Source organism: Paralichthys olivaceus, chromosome 15 (genome assembly GCF_024713975.1).
Source record: "Paralichthys olivaceus isolate ysfri-2021 chromosome 15, ASM2471397v2, whole genome shotgun sequence".
Taxonomy (NCBI): Eukaryota; Metazoa; Chordata; class Actinopteri; order Pleuronectiformes; family Paralichthyidae; genus Paralichthys; species Paralichthys olivaceus.
In genome coordinates, this window is record NC_091107.1 from 4,641,172 (window position 1) to 4,657,076 (window position 15,905).

General features: G+C 42.3%; 1 long non-coding RNA gene across 1 annotated transcript in view; it reads left to right on the forward strand.

The window, feature by feature from the left end:
- The window catches only part of LOC138413834 (uncharacterized), a 28,373-nt gene extending 17,703 nt beyond the window's left edge, over positions 1-10,670 (forward strand). Inside the window, exon 2 of the long non-coding RNA XR_011246232.1 lies at positions 8,434-10,670. This is a non-coding gene — a long non-coding RNA (uncharacterized lncRNA). The remainder of the gene's footprint in view (positions 1-8,433) is intronic.
- The last annotated feature ends 5,235 nt before the right edge of the window (positions 10,671-15,905 follow it).

Genomic DNA, 15,905 nt, shown 5'->3' on the forward strand with positions numbered 1-15,905 from the left:
CGCTCGACCGCCATCCATCATCGTGAGACTTGCGTCTGCTTTCATTGTTTGATCATTTTGTGCTAATGTTTTGAGTGTAGAGGGATTTAGAGGATCTGCACAGCGTCATCGCACAAATAAAAATGTGACAGTGAAATATACCGACAAACACCCGACACAAGATAATTTAGCTCACGAGCAGAATGTCTGTCGAAAAAGAATTGAAATGATTTAAAATCTCCTCTTTCACAATGCGTCCGAGCAGAAACTTTGAGTTTGTTGTGGAGTTTGAGGCTCGGTGGATCGATTCCGACTCTTCCAGTCCAGATCAAAGTGTGTGTGTGAGCTGGTTGTTAGGACAAAAGGTTCCGTAAGATAATCAAATTTGAAATTTAAATGTCGGAAATAACTTTCTTCTTCACGTCCTGACTCAACTGTCGCTATAGCAACAGGAGTAAACTTTTCCTCCGGCCTCGCCTGCGTCTCGTTGCCGTCATTTGTTTTCTTTCACTCCTTCACACAAAAAGCACCAAGTAGTGAGAAGTATCAGCTGGTTTAATGACGCAGGATTCGAACCCTACTTGTTCAGTTTGATCGACAGTATCATATTATTTTTGAGGCCCTTCAGATCCGATTACTGAAAACAGAAAAATAGACATGAAGTATAAACGTGTCTCAGAAATGTGGCTATTCATTAAACACAGGCAAGTGGCTGAAGCCTCTGTGCGTCACATTGTTTTATTTTGGAAACAGTGGCACAGACAACCACGCCCACTTCCTTATTTGGTGTTATCAGTCAGGATTCGACCACCATTGGTAAATATGGATTATAACGAATAAGAAGCATAAACACTTTCTGTCAGTAACAGTTCCACCTCATGGTCGCTGTAAGAAAAGAAAACCCTGATTTTACGTTTCACCATCGCTGTTCCTCATTCAGAGTTTTTCCTCCTCTGATCTGCGGAGGTCAAACCCTCGTCTGGATGGAAGAGTTGAAACATTTGAGCACGGCTGTGGCCTGAAGTGTCCTAACATGGCCTCTGGATTGAATAAAGTCAGAACAAACTTCCACTCCTCCTAACAAAGGCTTAAAACATGCATGAACTCTGGTCTCTCTAATGGAGCCTCTCCTTCACTCTGTCAGGGGGATGAGGATGGAGCGATAATTACATCACGTGGCGAGCGGCACCTCGGCTCCGAACAGGCCTCACTCGTCCTGTCAGCTGCTGCGACATCAGCTGAGCCTCAGCCGCCGCGACGAGCTGCAGCTTCAAAGCCGCTGCTCGTCTGGCTCACGCCAAAACCAGTTACTGTGGTGGAGAGCAGACCGCCGCCACACAAAGGAAGCTTTGCTTTAATGTTATCAGCGACTGATCCACGTCTCTGCAGCGGCGTAATGATGCTGTATTTCCCTGCCTGGCTGACAATGGCCTTATGGCTTTTATAAACCGGCCATAATACAACTATACTCCATTAGAGAGCAACTTTTATTACGTTTCCAGCCCTGGAGAAGCCATTCATCTGCAGCGAGATGGATCGCTCTTGTTGTTTCGTGATCATCAAGATGAATGAGTTTATGTTTCCCTCTGGCACCGGGCTGCTGGGGGTGGATGGTGCCTGCTGTACAGTATCTCTGTGCACAATCACAAGACAGCCACAAAATACAAATTATATTTTATTCATTTGGTTAAAAATAATGGTGAAATTCACTTTGCTCTGTTCGCCTGCAGGCAGCTTGGTTTCATATCCGTTTTGTTTCTGGTGCTAAAGTTGGTTTTAAGCTGCAGTTTTAAGTTCAACTTATTTTTATCTGAAAGTTTCCTTTGGACCAAAGTTGGATTGAATTTTCAACAAAAATAAACAGTGATGACTTGAGATTGTGACGACCATGAGCAATTTCAACATTTCATATTAACCGTAATTATAAGACAATAACTCTGTTTTTTGTTTCTGTGACAAGAAAAAGAAACATAGATTAGAAAGTGGACGTCTTGGGCAGAAGTATTCCAGTTTATTTCCTCACGAGTAAAGTTATAAAGAAAAACTTTGCATCAACAATATTATAATTTAATTCACAATGGTTGTTTTACAAGTTCTATCAAGATGTAGAGCACATATGTTATAATTAACGTATTATTACCTGTGTTTCATGTTCTAACATGAATGTGTATGTGATGAGTGGATATGAATGTGTATTCATCTTATATTTCTTCTTACATACTTTATGTCTCTATCTGTGTATTCCTTCTAATTCTATCTTAATATTTAGATATTTATTGACGGCACCAGGTTGAGACATAAGTAAATAAGAATCTAAATGCACTGATAAGTTGTTATTTCCACATGTGATGATAAAGCCTTTGCACTTAGCTTAATGTTTTTGAGTTATATTATAATATAACATAAATGTATTTACTTATACTCTTGTATTTTATATTATTTTATTTGTGTATTTATTTCATTCTCCCTCTTTATTTATTTCTGTCAACATTGATAATTATCACATTAAATCTTATTCTCATTATTCATTTCATGTTGTTTTCTGCTTCTGAGTGAAGTTCGTCATTTTAAACTTGCCTCATTATGCTATACACAATGTATAAGTAGTGTTATATATTGGACTTCTTTTGCTATCGGTGGAAAATGATATGATGATAATAACTTTTGTTTTATGGTTCAGCCTTGTTCTTTGCTTTTACAATTTGTGAGACGCTCATCTTCAGTCTCTGCCCTCTCAGTGAAAGTGTGATCAGACTGTTTAACGCTTCCTCGGACATCTGAGGACACACTGACAGTTATCGGCAGCAGCGTCTGGTTCCGACCATAAAAACTCTTTATCTTTACCAGGACCGCAGCGCTCGGTTTGGACATTCTTCCTCCTCCTCCTCTTCCTCTGCGTTGTTCACTCAGCTTTGTTTATTTGAATCTGGGGCCGTAAAAGATGATCTGAACTGCTCTGGTGCAGAGTCTGACTGCTGCCGAGGCTTTGATGAGCCACTGTATCTGCAGAACACACACACACACACGCACATACCATCCATCCATACACACACACACGCACACACACATGCACACACACACATGCACACACACACATACACACATACACACACACACACACACACACACACACACATACCATCCATCCATACACACACGCACGCACACACACACACACACTCACACATACACACATACCATCCATACACCCTGTCAACCAGCTGAAACCTCAAATCTCAATGGAGGCTTTGATGTGGTGGATGGTGCCTGTTGTTTTTGTTTGTATCAGGGTTACCCCCCCCCCTCCACCCACACACACACACACTCTTGTGCATCACACAGGTTGTGATATGACGTCATCTAGTCCGCTTGTTTTTCCATCTACAGTATAAGTACAGACCTTTCTTTTGATTTCTAAGCTGAATTTCCTTCCATCCTTCATTCTTCCTTTCCTTCGTCTCTCATCTGCTCTTCTTCTCTCTTTTCTTCTACTTGTCTCCTTCTCTCCTCTCCACCTCTCCTCTCTCCTTTCCTCTTCCTCTCCTCTCCTCTCCTCTCCTCTCCTCCTCTCCTCTCCTCCTCTCCTCCTCTCTTCTCCTCTCCTCTTCCTCTCCTCGGTGCAGCCAGACTCTCCCTGATAAGGATGATGGATGGGGCAGAACTCTGGCTCCAGCCGAGCCCGGCAGCTTCCTGGGAGCTGAGAGATACTGAGGGGGAGGCGGGGGAGGTGTGGGTTGGGGAGAGAATGGTGGTGGGGGGGAGGTTATTGATGCAGGGAGGGGGGAGGGGGGGTGCTCGCCTGTGTTCATACAGTAGGACGGCACAGATAAAATAAAATCATGGAGGGTGTGTCGCTCCTCTTGTTTTCTGACGTGGAATCGATCTTTATTTTCATCACAATTTTTTATCAGAGATTTTATCAAACGATGTGTTGACGTCTTCTCTTCTTTCACAGTTAAAGTCGGACACTTTCTGTGGCTAATGCGGAAAATACATTTATTTATATTAGCTTGAAAAATAATTTTTCATCTGCAGATGATTTAGTCAAGATTGGTTCTCAGTTGCTCTGCTGACTTTCAGGTTCTCATATATTTGTGTTTTGATGCTGATAATGAATATTGTAATACTGCGTTTTTGAATCTTTAAAATCTTCTGCAGTTATTTACAATCATAGACATCAAACTCCTTCGTTTGTTTGGTTGAACTGGCGTCATTCAAGGTTTCCCCTCCTTTCATTTATACTGTCACTACTCACAAATCACAATTTGCCTTGACGGGTTTAACCTGCACGAGACGTCCTCCGTCCACAACCCTCGAGTACAGTGGAGCTTGTGTCTTCATCGTCCCAAATCAGTCCTCTTACTTTGAAAATATCCCACAGTTGTTGACATCAGTTGACATTAATTATTCTCTGAGATATTGGTGAAAGTTCTTATCTCACAATGTTGAAGAAAGTGATATAAACATTTTCTGGATCTTTGCCAAAATGTTTGAGTTCTTTCTCGGTCCTTGTTCCAAGTTTCATTAAATCCATGCAGTAGCTTTTAGGTGATTGGAGGAGCAGAGGGGATCATCCTCCTCACATTTAAACATTATTTTAATATTTGACATCATTTATTGTTGCATATTTAAATGTAAATCTATAAATGTGCAGCAAGGACTCTACATCTAAAATTTCTGTTCGACTTCCTTTACTGAGAAAAGTCTTCTCTACTTTTCCGTGTAAAGCTTCTATGATCATTTTGTGACTGTGAAAAACATCAGCAGGTCAAACCGTGTTTAATGGAAGAGAAATGTCTGTGCAGCATCTCCTACTGTAGCTGCTGTGTTTTAACCTCCTGGTCACGCGGAGCCGCGCTGCTGCTGAGCTGAGATTACATTAATGATTTGTTTTGGTTTCAGCGAAGACAGAGGCAGAGAAAGTCAAGCAAATATATTGTTAAATAAAAAACTGTAATCCGTGTTTACATCCCCGGCAAAGACAGGCATTTGTTTTCATTACGCATCAGACGAGATAATGTTTCCCACACATGTGCACTTTTAAAGTACATTTTCTCCACATCCTCTCTCTCCCCGTGCCGCCAGGATGAAGTGTGCACAGTCTGCAGGGCTGGAAGATGCGTTGACCTGCCGTCCTATCTTTGCACAATCAGACCCGAGCAGGGCGACGGAGGCCTGGAGGCTGGCAGCTTAAACAAAATCTGTCTTTTAAAAAGTCTTTATTCTCTGTCCACACACTCCTCAGCTCTGTCACACTTCTGATGCACGCAGAGATACAGCCAAAGGACAACTTTTATTTCCCAGAATTCCTCCATTCCCCCATAAGGTGTGCGGCGCTCGCGGCTCAGCGATGATGATTTAGGGGTGTTTATCGCAGCTCGCTTAAACATTTACTTTTCAGCACAAGGTGAAGCTCGGAAGAAAAATGTCTCTGCGGGGTTCAACCTCTGCAGGATTTAACACCGTCTCTGCCCCCCCCCCCCCCCCTGCACCGCTGACGTTTACAAGAGGAGTAATGGGACCCAAAGAATCATGGGATACATATCAGAGCTTGGCCGAGTGTCAGAGCATCCGAGGGCCTGCGTGTATATTTTGGAAGGTCGGTCGCGGAAGTACATGGCGTTTTTTGGTGTAATTGCTTCACCGCATCTGGGAGGCTTCGACATTTTTCATCGCAACACATTGTTTTGATCCGGTTCCTCTTTTTAATGACCCATAATCCTTTACTGTAAAACGGCTGGAAGGAGATCCAAAGGTCCCCGCTGGGTGACTTATTACAGTTTATGCTTTAGGATGAAGAGCAAATAAACGAACATTTCTCCACGCGGCCTCAACCTTCGCTTTTTTATGTTCCTCCTCTGAGATCCTTCACTCCTCCGGGGACGTTTTATCACTTCTCTCATCTCTATTTCAGATTCCCCCCCCCCCGCAGCTTCTTTTCTTTCCACTTTCCTTCTCCTCCGCCTCCCGTGTTAAGCTTTGACACGACACAACACCTTCAGCTTTTTAAGAGGCGGCGGGTTTCAGGAAATTTTTTGGTTGTTTCAGTCACAGGAAACTGTAAAAACAGGTTTTAGCCAGACTGTAAGGGCTGAACGTGTGTGTGTGTGTGTGTGTGTGTCTGTGTGTGTATTGTGGGGGTTCGGGCGCCACTAATGGGGGTTTAGCAGAGACACATTAAGATGAGGAGGAAAATGGTCGACCATGATTAGTGACCCCTTAATGGTATAATGTCACCTCTATTTCAGCCTTCCTGGAGACTGTGTGTGTGTGTGTGTGTGGATGTGTGTGAGTGTGTGTGTGTGAGTGTGTGTGAGTGTGTGTGCAATCCATCTTCATAACCTCTTATTTATAAAAAAACCTTACAAATAAAAGTCTAATTTCTAACTCTTGTAGAAATGTCTCTTCAGGTAAACACCATGTTAATGAATCTTTTAAAGGTCAAAGGTCGTCTATTTTTAGGTTTGTTTAGATTTTACAAAAAGAAAAGACTAAAACCTGACGTCTGCGTTCGCTGCTCAGTGAAGCTTCTGTTTTCACTGGTTGTTGTTCAAGGTGAGTTTCTGCTTCCTGGTGAAATCATGTAAAAAACAAACATAGTCATTTTTTTGTGGAAAGTTTACTTTAATTACAATTCACTAAAAAACACAAATTATCTGAGACTGATGGGAAAGTCGTTAGTTTTTTCCTGACCATTCATACTTATGAAAGTTGCTCACTTTGTGCGCACTCTTAAAAAAGTGTCTCTGCGTTTCTGGAGCATTTGACACTTCCTGTTGGTTTCCCAGACTCATGAGATCACAGTTAGTTACCGTTCTGACATTTTGTGAATTATAAAATAAAAGTTGAATTAAATGTTCTCACAGTTGGTCGTTCTCATCAAAATGATTTGTTCGAGTTATTTGACGCTATGAAACAGGTTGAGACGTCATGATTGAACAGGACCGATCAGTCAACTGCGCAGACTCCGACTCCAAATGACGTCAAACCTGCGTCCATCTTAATATCTTTCTCTGTGTGTGTGTGTGTGTGTGTGTGTGTGTGTGTGTGTGTGTGTGTGTGTGTTGCCCGCTGACAGCCCAGTTCGGCCTTATCTGCACTGCAGGAGTGACGTTAGAGAGGCAGGGGAGGGGGCCAGATAGAGAGGTAGAGGTGTGTGTGTGTGTGTGTGTCTCTTTGTGTGTGTTTGTGTGAGTGAGTGAATGTGTGTTTGTCTTTTCAACACACTCTTCCCTACGTTCTTTAATTTTTTTTTTTCCTCCTCCTCTCCGACACCGGGACCTCGTCGACTCTTCTCCGTCCCGTCGGTTGTAGCCGCAGACTTCCTGACGCTGATGATCTCAAAGCTGAATCACACTCGTGTTGTTGCCCGTTCGCTCCCTGACTGAGTCACTTTGGAAAAGAATGGGAAAAGACTGAAAATGACGGAAAAAGAGAAGCCGGGCACAAAAACATGTTCCAGTTACCAACTGTTCAGTCGACCTGCAGAAGATGCAGTTCATTGTACTCACACATACGAGGGGGCCGCTGTGTTAAAGTCTTAAATCATAAAGTCTTAAATCATTTTTTTGTGATATCTGTGAGATTATCTGTCTCTCTCCTCATCTGCATCGTACTGTAAATACCACACACTGACGTATGATAGCTGCTTTACATTATTATTTGTATTTGTCACATTTATATCCCTGTTTTGCTCTTACCACTCCATTCCTCTAATATTCATCCTTTACATTCATTTATCTTTACGTAGCCTCTGTTCTCAGTTATTAAATGTCTGCAGTGACATTAACCCTGAATCCAATCTAATCTCTTTTCCGATGGAATAAGTGTTTGTGGGAGAAAGAGACAATAATGGTCTACTCTATATTCCCGAATGTGACAGATCAGATCATCGACTCTGAGAAGTACTAACCACAGTATTATATATGTAGTAGCTGCAGTTCAGGAGTTGGAGCGGGTCGTCCACTTAACTGAAGATTGGTGGTTCAATCCCTAAATTACCCCCAAATTGCCTAATTTGAGCGTGACAGAAAAGTGCAGCACATCACAGCAGAGAAGCAGAATGAGTCCCACATCTTCTGTTTGTTTTATCCTCAAAATTCATGTTACAGTTTTTCCCGAATTTCCTGAATCTTGCTCTCAGTAAAACACATTCCTGCAGCAACAATAAAAAAACACAACCTGCACAGGATGATTTATTCTGCCTTTGCATCGTGTCTCTGGGTCGGACCAATCCTCTGCACTGCTGAACTACAGATTCAACTCCTACATCATCACACGCTGCATCTTTGCACTTTCCCCCGTCATGCTGAGAAACATGTGTCTATAGTTTTGCGAAAATATCTGAGACCGATGGACAATAAAGACAGTTTTAATAAAAAATCAGGAAAGGTTGATCCAGGCGTGTCTTAAGAAGGGATTTTAAATTATCGTTATCATATTTTCCTCATGCAGATCATTCCAGAGCCTCGGGGTCCTGACTGCAAACACACTGTCCCCGTCAGTTTTTAAGAAGAGGCCGTTCTCCTGCTTCTGGGAAACAAACCAGTCCGAGGGAAGACGGGCAGACAGCAGAGGAGGCTGGAGAACGGGACGAGGGTTTGGAGGAGGTGATTTGAGACGGAGAGATGACAAGAGGCTGGGGAGGAGGGAGGAGAGGAGATGAGGTAAGAGACTCGTGGGAAAGAGATGAGAGAGAGTGACGGAGGAAGAGGAGGAAGAGTGATGAGAGAGAGAGAGGGAGAGAAACGACATGAATCTTACACGAGCCTCTGCAGGTGACCAGGTGGATTTATAAAAAACATCATTCAACTCTTCTGCACCTGCAGCTGCAGCAGCTTCATCTGTAACATCAGGAATTTATAGATATATTTATATATAACTGATAATTAACTGATATATAACATCTATATCACTGATATGGAACTGGGTGTTCAATAGTCACAGTGACGCCCACCTAATGTCTAAATAATGTAAAATTAAATTTCAAATGTTTTATTAAATACTTCAATCAGAAAATAAAAGTCGTGTTGAGTTGTAAAATAGAAAGCAGTAAATATGTTCCTAATTGTAAATATATTCAGTATTCCTATGTATTTCCTAGTGATTATGTAATACTTCATTTTCATCTTCTCGCAAAAAGTTAATCTTCCACATCAAAAACAAGATATTAAATAAATATCTGGAATATGAAATCATAAAATATCTTAAAGACAAAGCAAAGAAAATAAAAACCCACTCGTTGTCATGTTGGGCATCACAGGGTTAAATATTGAAGTTACTTTTTCTAGATGCATCATCGGTCTGAAGGTTTGACAGGACGTCATGACAACAGTTTTCATCTGTTGCTGTCTTTGAATGCAGATGCTGCCGTTCTTCAGACTCAACATGATCGTCGCAATATATAAAACTCTTTTTGAAAACAAAAGAGAAGAGAAAGTGTCTTTTATTGGTTCAGTTACATATCGTCAGAAACAGGATCCTGTCAGACTGCTCCCAGGGCTCAGGAGGAAAAAGCGATGATGTGCAAAACAGATCTACATATTGTTGTTTTTTTTATATTCTGTGTAAAAAAACACTCAAACTGTCAGAATGTGTTGATATCAAGATGGACTACGCGTCTGCACTTCCTCCCGCTGTAGAAAAATGAAAAGTTCACGTATACAAATGCTGCCCGGTATTTGGAGAATCGACCAATCCTGAGTCAGTCTCATCTGTCAATCATGACGTTTCACCATCCACTCATCTGGGCTCAGATCGAGGAGAGGGTCCCAGACGTCCCTCTCCCTGTCCGGCTTTCCAGCTCATCCATGGGGATCCTGAGGTGCTTCCAGGCCTGATGGGATGTGTAGTCACTCCAGCAGGTTCCCAGGTCTCCTCCTGCTCTGTAATAGACGCACCTTCTCAAACCCTTTCTCTGAGGCTGCTTCATCGACAAATACAAGTAAACATAGTAGAAATATAACTGTTAACTTGTTCCCAGCTTCCCCCTGATTCATCTGCGTCATGGATGAGATCCATGGTGATAGCATGTTCTTGTTTATAAGACAAACGATTAGAAATAGAGGAGTGAAAACGTCACGAAATGAAACCTTGTGAAACATTTAAAAAAAGAAAGATAAATGAGCAGCCGGACAACACTGCTCTCATATCTTTGTCCAACGAATGAAAAAAACATCTGGTTGTGTTAATCCTGCAGCCGAGATGTGAGTTGGGCAACTTCTGCAACTCACAATGAAAAAACTACAAACACGTCAGAAATGTAGATTGTGAAATAAAACCTCGGATAAGAGCTCGTTAACAAAGGCAAATTAAACCTGAACTCTGAACAGAACTCTGAAGTATGATGGAGTATTAGGGCCTAAATGAAGAAAGTCTAAATATTACACAAATATATGTCGTAATATTCCAAGAATAAAGTCATGCGTTAAAGAGAATAGAAGTAATGAAAAGTCTAATGAAAGTCTTTTTCAAGAAAATATCATAATCTTAATATATTATATTGAAATAAAGAGGTAATTTAACAAGCAGCTCCTCTGATATCCCCATTTAACATGACATGTAGCCTAAAATTACTTTATTCTTGTAATATTATTACTTCATTTTCTATGTTAAGTGTCTTGAAATAATATCTGTTATGATTTGGCGTTTTTTTCTAATAAAATTGAACTGAAGTGAATCTCAAAACTTTATTTTCGCGATATTAAAACTTTATTCTTCTAAAAATACAACTTATTCTCATAATATTACAACTTTGTTCGTACATCAGAGCGACAGGAGCATTAATGGACACGGTTGAACTCGGGTCCAAAGAGCAGCAGCCACTTGTTCCTGTTGATGTCAGCGTCCCGACGTCAGATGAGACAAACTTCAAAGAGGAGACGGACGTCTGGGACAGATTGTTGTTGGTCTCTTTTACTTTTGTCATTTTTCTTTCACTCTCTCGTTTCTTTTTCTTCACCCACTATCTCCGTAACTCGGGGGGGAACATGGAAGCCGCGTGACCCCGGATGATTTATCAAGACATTTCTCTTTTTTCCCTCTCTCTCTCTCTCTCTCCCTCTCTCTCTCTCTCTCTCTCTCTCTCTCTCTCCAGCTAAAGTAAATGACTGGTATGTGGAGAGAGTTGACTCTGGAGAGTCGCCCCCCCCCCCCCTCCTCGCAAGCTATTAGGCCTCCCTCCACCTCCCCCTGTGGAGAGAGGGAGATAAGGGAAAATTGAAAATGAAGAGGAGAGGGAGGGAGAGAGAGAGACATCACCATATCCACAGGCAGACCTCTTGTTCTCCTCCACTATCTCTCCCTCGCTCCCTCCTTTGAGCTTGATTAGCCGCCAAGCTTAAGAGGCTTGTTATCAACCTTGGAGACGATGGAAGTTCATCGGCCGCAGGACTTGACTGATGGAGACGGGGATGGAGTCTTGTTCGTGTGTGTGTGTGTGTGTGTGTGTGTGTGTGTGTGTGTGTGTGTGTGTGTGTGTGAGTGTGTGTGTGTGTGTGTGTGTGTGGAGGAAGTGGCGTATATCTTTTTGACTGATGTGGAGTCACGGTAGAATGCGGTCAGCTCATTCGTATCCGGGGCCGCGGGGACTCCAACATGTCTGCTGGCTGGTTCTTATTCAGTCCCACCAATCGTGTGAGCGCCGCAAACAAACGTCTGTTCTTTCCGCGGGGTCAGCTCGATCCCCGAAATCTGCGGCGGATAAATATAAGAGTTTGGTGCCAATTCAACACGACGGAGCTCAGAAAAGAAAAAAGAAAGTTCATGATAGATTCAAACGTTCCAGATTTGGGCGGAAAAGCAGCTCACTTATTGAATTTCCCCCTGGGGATCCACTAAGTGTTATTCTATCTTATCTTATCCAGAGGAGGGCAGCAGACAACGAGACCTCAAACTTGCACCATTTCTTGTCTTGGACTTTGCAAAACGACCATTAAGCATGAAAGTCGAGCGACATTTTTCCGCAGATTTTCAGCTGCAGCTCATCATCATCATCATCATCATCATCATCATCCAGTTTGCTCACTTGTCCTCATGTGACTTCAGATCGAGGAGTCTGTTGAATTCCAAAACAATAATGCAACCTTAATGTCAAGTGACCGAAGTAACACAGTTATTTCTGAAACCCTTTTATTGTTATTTATTAAAATCATCTCCATGTCTCGATAGTCATCAATAAGTTATTTGTGGCCCTCGTAGAACAGTGATGAACGTCTGTCACTGACCGACCTGCAGCAGCTAGAATGTTAGCGAGCGAGTCACAGAGAAGCCGTCTTGTTTTTCGTTCATGTGTTTTAGGAGCGTAGCTTTGACGAGAGGGTCAACAGGGACCGGGATGTATTTTCATGTATGCGTCCGTCACATATTAGAAGCCCCCCCTCCACTTGCTCATGGTGAATCCAGTGGGGGAGGTTATAGGGGGCCACATGGAGAATGTCCGCAGAAAGTCCAGAGGCGTTCACTCTGACATTTGTGTTCACACGTACACGTCTTCCGGAGAAACTGCCTCCGGAGCTCAGTGCACGTCTGAAAGCAGCTTTAATGACAACTGAGCAAATGCCATCAGCTAACGGCATCTTTATAAAAACAGATGATAGGAACCTTTTCTAGCTTCAATAAAATCCGTGTGTTGGGTTGTGATAAACAACATCGACTGTGGAGAGATCTTAAATTATAATCCTATAATAATATTCATAATATTTGTTCCAACGCCGCTGATTGAGTAAAACCTATGACACACCCACCGATCAAGAGAAATTATAGGTCGAAGCTTGTTGTGCATAATTTCTAGCCAACATCTCGTTGAACCAGGAAACCGTAGCACAGCAATGCAAAACATTTATAGATTGAAGTACACCAGGGGCACACGTTTATCATCTTTGTAGCCGTTTAGCATTTCTTCCTGGGGTATTAATTTGCAGGTAAACACCAGGGGGCCCTCTAACGCCTGAATCCAGGAGGCGTGGTCAGTAATCCATCTGTTTTTGAACGTGACGTTTGCACACTACACGCGTTCCAGGTCAAACTCATCAAACTCATGTAACTGGACAAACTTGTAAATCGCATTTTTAGTTCAATTCACGTTGATGATTTTATTTAATTTTCATTTTAGTTGACTTCTGTCAAACGTTTTCCACAAAATGAGTCTTTCTTGCAGGAGCGTCTGTGATTCTCTTGTCTTCCCTCTATTCTGTTGCCTCGTTGCGAGCGGTTCCTCACTGGTCGTATCACTCGTTGCGTTGACTTGATGAACGTTGTCTCTCGGTGTTCCTCTCCGAGTCCTCGCCGCCTCTGGATGAGGCCTCGGCAGGCGACAGCATCGTGTAAACATTCCCAGCCCTCAGAATCTCTCTGTCTGCCTGGGGTGATGCATCTGTCCAGCCCGTTTGTTTACTGGCCGAAGAATGTTAAGAATATATAGGCTTCACTGTGTGTGTGTGTGTGTGTGTGTGTGTGTGTGTGTGTGTAATTGCATGCCCACGTGATGGCGTGCACTTAAAATAGAGAGTGTGAGGGGCCGGGGGGGGCGGGGGGCATGGGCGGGGCGGGGTCACCAGTTGTGTTTCCCTCTGTATCGTCTTAATGTTTGTAATGATCCGCTGGTTGTGGATCTGGTGAATATTGCACGCTGTTTAGTCTACCAATCACCACGGTGACAAAGAGTCTAGGTTATTATGGGGGGGGTGGAGGTAGAGGGGAAGGTGGGGGTGGGGTCTGGTGGGTCGAGGTAGTTACCGGGGGCAACTGCGAGTTCTCTTAATTGTGACACGGCAGGTTTTTTTTTTTTTTTGCCTTGAATGCACTGGATGACTTCTCCGCCCACAGGAAATGAGTAATTTCAAATTAAGAGGAAGACCAGAGAAACAACAGAGACCACACGTTCACAGTGAGTCGGAATTCTGAAGTTCAGACGACTTCGAAAGTCTTTTATTGATTAATCCACATTTCACTGATGCTCACATGCTTTTATACTGGAATCAGTTTTCTCCTGTTTATTCTGGATGGAAAAAAAAATCCATGTTCTTGTAATTTCAGTTTCACCGACAGGAAATAAAATCCACTGTTACTATGGCAAAATAAATTCTGAGTTTTATATTAAAAAGCCTCAGCAGACAAATCAAAAGCACATCTACTTTCTCAAGGAACCAGGAACCTTCGCAGGAACTTCCTGGCCAGGAAGTAGGAACTCTCGCAGGAACTCTGAATGTTTCCACGTCAGCGATCAGGGTCTAAGTTAAGTTCCAGTAAATGTTTTTATTCACCAAAAAGTTCAGGGGAAGCAGCTTCACAAAAGAACAGGAACGTTTCAGCTCTGAAGACTGATCCGGTCAATCCCCGCAATAACAAAACGTTTACTGTTGTCGCCACGTTGTGTGATAACAACATCTGCATTACTGCCACCTGGTGGACTGGAGTGGAACACTTTGTTGTAGCCTGTTTTTACGTTAACAAGCTAATTTGTCTGATCTGTCCTGGTCTATTGACAGTTTCCATTACTCGTCTTCATCATGCTCCATCACTGACACTGACTGTGCTTCAGAGAGGGATGTCCAGATAAACACGTCAAAACAGTGAGAGAACCAGATGACGTTCAAACATCTCACGATCAAGAAAACTTCAAGATTAACTCTGGTGCACAATTGTGATTTCTTTTTGATTTTAAGAATCACGCTTCATTTTCCTGAAAACAGCTCAGACAACAGATGATTCCAGATGTTCAGATTCACATGTAACCGAAAACTAAAATGAGTCCGGCGGCGTTAACACGTTGTGAAGGTTGATTCTGTCTGAAAATCTAGAGCAGCATTAACTTTCAACAACATGCGTTCGATTGAGTCAAAAACTAAAACTCTGTTGTCACTAGTGGAGAACAGCGACTGTGCAGCTCCGCCAGTCTCACGCAGCCCCTCAGCTGCTCTGGACAGTTTAAACTCCCGCTGACTGTGAAAGGTTTGATTCCAGTGAGACGCCACTTTTACCTCGACACACTTGAAGTCTCTGCTGTCTGCGAGCACTGGAGTTACTGGTTGTCTTTATGGAATCGTGGTTTTATCTGCTGCTTCTGATTTGCATCAGAGATTGAAATGTTGCACACAGAATGAAGACGATGCTGATACCTGAGAGACTGAGGAGGAGAGCTAACACTGAGCAACAAGACAACACCATCGATAAATTACTGTTTTAGGATTAACTGGTATAAAACCTGGGATTTTCTGATCCTGATGAACAAAACAATAATCCATTTTCAGATATTTGTGGATCAATACTTTGATCAGAAGAAATATTCTTCTTCTTATTACAAAAATACAGATGTGGACTGATATCAGTTTTCATGTTTTATAGTGTTATGAGGAATTAAAAGATAAATAATATTAAGATTTAAGCTTTTTTTGAATCCAGAAACTTTGTGTCGTTTTAATATCACCAAAGAATCTAATTTTATATAAAAATTCATTCCTAGTTTTAATAAATCATTGATTTGTGTGATGTGTCTTTATATAGTTTAGTGATATAATTCATCTCGTAATTATATATGTTAAAGGTCTGTGTACATCTGTGTTTTTGTACATACATATTCTCTTTTCTGTTCAACATCTTTGACATTTTGGACAAAGTTGGTAGAGTAGGGCTCCGACATCTTTTGAACGTGTCACAGTTAGAAACCTGCTGAGTTTTTAAGCCAATGAAAACATGTAGGTTCACCAAATCACATCACGAGCAGGGGTTCTGCTCTTCCTGCGTTTTGAGGCCGATGTCAGAAACTGACATTTTCAGCCCCGGAGCATCAGGTCAACGTGTGACACCACAGACGACGTTAACAGGAGAAGAGTTATAGATCTTATTCACCCTTTCAATGAACCTTGAGATGCACTTAGAGGCTGTTTGCAGCCGCCGTATATCAACAGCTAACAACACGGCTCAGGAGC